Raw genomic sequence first — 5,032 nt, forward strand, 5'->3', positions numbered from 1 at the left:
TGTTAACTAACTTGTGAAAGAGATAGGAATGTTTCACGTTGATTTGAAAGATAATTGTGCTTACCACCCTCAAAGCTCTGGATTGGTGAAAAGAATGAACAAAAAAAAAAAAAGTGAAAAGGCTATGCATTGAGGAAACGGGGAGGCAGTGGACACAGTGTATGGAAATTAGTAAAACTGTTTGTAAAAACGACAAGCACTGTGACTTTCCATTGAATGTTATGCGAGTCGCCTCTCTGTCCACTTTTAAACCTCGCTTGAAGATGAATATTCGGGCCTTTGACTCAGCATGAGACTGTTGCTGTTCTGTTGTTTTTCTGGTATCTACTGTAAATGTGTTTATGTGAGTTAATTTGAGTTATATACAGAGAGTTGCACTGTATTGTATTTCATTGTATTTAGGACCGAGACGTTGTAAAACATTGTTTGGAAGGCCTTATAGAATACCTCAAATTTAAGAACAAATGGGAAATAGATGCTGAAGCAACTTTAGCTGACTACATGTGAAAAGTGTTAGAAAAACAAAGACAGGCACAAATTTAGAGTGGTGAGGATCTTTCTGTCTCCTAGCAGGGCACTAAACTAGTGGAGCCAGGAGACTGGATGCTTGAAAGACGTTTGAAGATAAGACATATGTAATTACCCAAGGGGGAATGCCATGTTTAGTTTTATTGACAGCTCTCACAGCTGTAAATATAGTAGAAGAGTCAACATTGGTTCATTTGACACATGTAAAAAGGTCATTTTGGTTGAAATCTCCTACAAAGGAGATGAGCGGAAGTCTGATGATAGGGTGGTCTTATTTCATAAGACACCAGACTAAGTAGAGGGGATATTTCAGACAAAATGACCCTGAAGTGGTTAAAAGCAGCTGTTCTATGTTGGATGTATACAATTTTATTCTGATATTTTTGTTGTTGTGTTATATGTGGGAACAACCCAGAGTTACATAAACAAACTATGATGTGACTATAGTACAATACCAACAGTAAGAATCCCAATTACTAATCAAAATGGATTTGCAAACACCAAGCAGATAATTGAAAAAAAAAAAGTGATGGGACATATTTGTGGAGCTTGGACGACATGTTGATAGATTTGAGTTGGAACCATGAGTAATACTCAAGTGGGCAACTATTGGTCCACAGAACAAAGTTACAGGAGAAAGTCTGTACTTTCGTGAAAAGATAGCAATTGGACAACGAGATATCCAAAATAAGCAAATGAAATTGTATTATTGATATTATATTAATGCTTATCTTGATAATACATGTATGGATTGGGTCAGCGTGTATCCTGTGACTAGAGTTGATGTAGATGAACATGTTTTCTATGATAGTTGCTCTTGAAAATTTAAATAGCATTAATGTTGCTGACAGAGCTAAGCGGTTAGGAATCTTTTCACCACCACTGTGTCTGGTTTTGATAGTGGTTGAAATAAACTTCAATCCACTATCAAGAGGGGAAATCTGGTGGTGGTGTGGATATGATAGATCATTTGATAAATCACCCAAAAATGTAAAAGGTTTTGAGACTTAGTGCATATCTGTATGTGTTTTTCATAACTAGGCCCTGCTTATAGATTATTGGTAGTTTCTGGAGAGTGCCATTTCACAAAATGTAATTGATTGATCGTAAATGGTATGTTTTATATTGTTTGTTAATAAACTGTGTGAACTGTCCAATGTCATGACAGGACATCGGTGACGTTAAAAAAGAGAAAGCAGAGTATCACGGCAAAAAAAAAAAAAAAAATGATTCAACATACATGGAAGCCATCGGTGTTCTCCTTAGTGTAAGTAAGTAAGTAAGTGTAAATTAACAGATCAAGTAACAGGATTTGAGTCCTCGAACGAAGAACAAAGAACGCAGACAGGTCAACTGCATCATCACAACGTGCAAAAATTAGGTAATTGGACGCAAAGTGGGTTTGAAACTGTGCATGAACGGCTATCAACCAATCTCTAATGGCATTCCGAAACAGGATGACTGTTGATGTATTGTTGGATGAGAGAGGTGGTGTTTGTGCTATGTTCGGTGAACAATGTTGCACATTTATTCCCAACAACACAGCGGTGGGTGGTCGTCTAACCAGGGCCATAGAGGTCTCAGGACTCTTCATGGTAAAATGAAAGGACAACTGGTCTGTGTATATATATATATATACACATATATATACACATATATATATATATATATATATATATATATATATATATATATATTTGTTACTTTGGAATAAAGACATTAAATTGATGTAATTTTGTTTTAGAAAAATGCTGTAGTTTTTTTCTCTGAATACAACCTACAAACGGTTAAAAAGGACATTCTGAAATGTTTTTTTTTTGGGCTATCAAATATTTAGTTTGACACTCAAACCGCACACTATTCGTGTCAATTTGTTTGGTTCTATCTCCATGAGTATTTTTTTGTGGTGCATCAAAAGCGTGTTTTAACTTACTTAGGTAAGACAGGTTTAGTGGAGAGATGAGGCCAAACAGCATCACACATCTATGTGCAAGAGATGGCAACTGACAAAGAACCTTCACACCTACAATAACTGCCCCGATGTAATGTGGTGGCTGAAGATCCTCTTCCTCCCGGACAACAAACACCACCATGGTGCACTTGGCAGGCTCTTGATCCAATTCATCCTACAGACCACCATGATAAAAGACAAATTCATTAGAGTTATTTAGATTAAATTTTTTTCCACCATGAAAAAAAAACAAACAACATATATATGTGTGTGTGTGTGTGTGTGTGTGTGTGTGTGTGTTTATATATATATATATATATATATATATTTTTTTTTTTTTTGGAAGCATCTTTCAGGACACTCAAGGCCGCTGTACAGAGTAAAATACGAAAGTAAAAACACAAATACGGGTAGAAACACCAACACGTAAATCAAGCAGGATAAAATACAATAAAGTGGATGAGGGACATATCTGGAATTGGAGAGAGTAATTAAGGCGGAACAGATTGGTTTTGAGTTTAGTTTTAAACACAGGGAGGGTGGTGCAATTACAGAGGTCAGGTGGAGAGAGTTCCAGAGCTGGAGAACCGAATCGCTGAAGGCTCTGTCCCCCATGGTGGCAGGCAAGGGGTGGAGTGAGGAGGATGAAGACCGGAGAGCGCGGGATGGAGTGGGAATATGGATGATGTCTGAAAGGTAGGGAGGGGCGAGGTTGTGAAGAGATTTGAAAGTCATGTGTCATGTCATTATCCACTCCGCTTATCCGGTACAGGGTCACGGGAGGGTGCTGGAGCCTATCCCAGCTGACTACGGGCGAAAGGCGCACTACACCCTGAACTGGTCGCCAGCCATAGATTTGAAAATATATAGAAGAATTTTGAAAATGATTTGTTGATTGACTGGAAGCCAGTGGATCTGCTGAAGGATGGGGGGTTGATGTGATAGGTGGAAGGTGATTGGAATCCATTGCACATCCTTGAGGCACCCTAAAGCTCCCGTATGTCTGTCACTGAGTCTTGAATTTTTACTTAGTAAACTGAATTTGAGCATATGCAGTATTGAATTTTTGGTGAGGAGACCTTTTTTTTGAGGAATTAAAAACGCATTTTAAAGTCCTACATTCAAGTTTATTGGGATATAGTTCTCAACAAAAACATTATGATCGAAAAATTCAGAATCAAATTAAAAATATACAATTTATGTAATTCGAATTCAGTTTTTCAATTCAATAATTCAGTGTTCAATTCAAAACATTCAGGTTTCAATTCAAATATCAAAGTTAAGATATTCACATTCAAATAACCAATATTCAGATTTAGTTTCAAGTGGGACAAATATCAGACCAGAGTCCAGCAATTAATCCAAACTCTGTGTCAAATTAAGTGATGATTGTACTGCCTTTATTATTTTAGAGGAGGAGTAATACCTGCTGCTGTATCTTCTAGTGCTGGACGATTAATCAAAATTTAAATCGTGATTTAGATTTCTTAATTTTGAAAATGTTCTAATTGAGGGAAAAATGTTTCAGATTAAGAAAGAGTTCAAACAAATTACATATGTTCAATTTGAGAGAACCTGGCTAACCAAGATGGAACTTTACACCCTGGAATTGAAGGAGATACTTGGAAAAAAAGGCCGAGTTACTGGCACTGAAATAAGACCTATGCTCAGTTCACTCAGTCATGTAAGAGGGTTGTGTTTTATTACTGCAAATAGAATTTGCATCAAACTATTTTGGATAAGTCCATCATAAGCATTAACAGAATAAAACAATAAAAGATCTGTTAGAGCTTATGGATATCTTGCTATTTTTTTTATTTAAAGTTGAGATGCACTTTTTGGGATGTAAGCAATGCATATGTGAGCTTTTATTTATTTAAGACACTTAATCATCTTGTGTCTTTTTAAATAGCAAAACGTTGAAGCTGGAAGGGAGGGCATAATCCATTCCTTGATGAAATTCCTCGGACAGTCTGCAGAGGAACTCATCACGGACTACCAGGTAAATTACAACAGTATTACGTTTTTAAAGCTGCAATTAACTCATAGACTGTGCAGCAAACATTTTTATTTGTCACAATATTCAAATAAATTAATTGCTGCCAGTATGTGACCTGCTCTGGCTAAAGGGTTGGCATTTGGCAAAGGTTACTTTCGGGTAATTGACAAAATAAATCAGAAGGTCCAAAGTTTCGATTTTGAGATTTCTACAAAAATCCTATCCTTGAGGTTGAGGTTTCTATTTTAATTTCCGTTTTCATTGCCCTTTTTATTTATTTTTTGATTCTCATATATGCTGTTATAAACATGTAATGCAGATTGCAAATACTGTCACATATCACTGGTGTCCGGCTGAAACATGTTGTCATAATTTGAGTAATTTCATGTTTTTCTAGATCTAATCTATTGGTCAATCCACACGAGTGGGTGTTACTTGTAAATATTACTGACCAATCTCAAATGTTGAAAATGGTTTGCTCTCTTTGGATGATGCAGTGTTAATGATTGCAAAAACGTGCCATTGGAAGTCTCCTGCAAGGTGAAGATTCTGGA

Source organism: Idiotropiscis lumnitzeri, unplaced genomic scaffold, assembly GCF_059441095.1.
Source record: "Idiotropiscis lumnitzeri isolate Australia: NSW breed Sydney's pygmy pipehorse unplaced genomic scaffold, RoL_Ilum_1.0 HiC_scaffold_36, whole genome shotgun sequence".
Lineage (NCBI taxonomy): Eukaryota > Metazoa > Chordata > Actinopteri > Syngnathiformes > Syngnathidae > Idiotropiscis > Idiotropiscis lumnitzeri.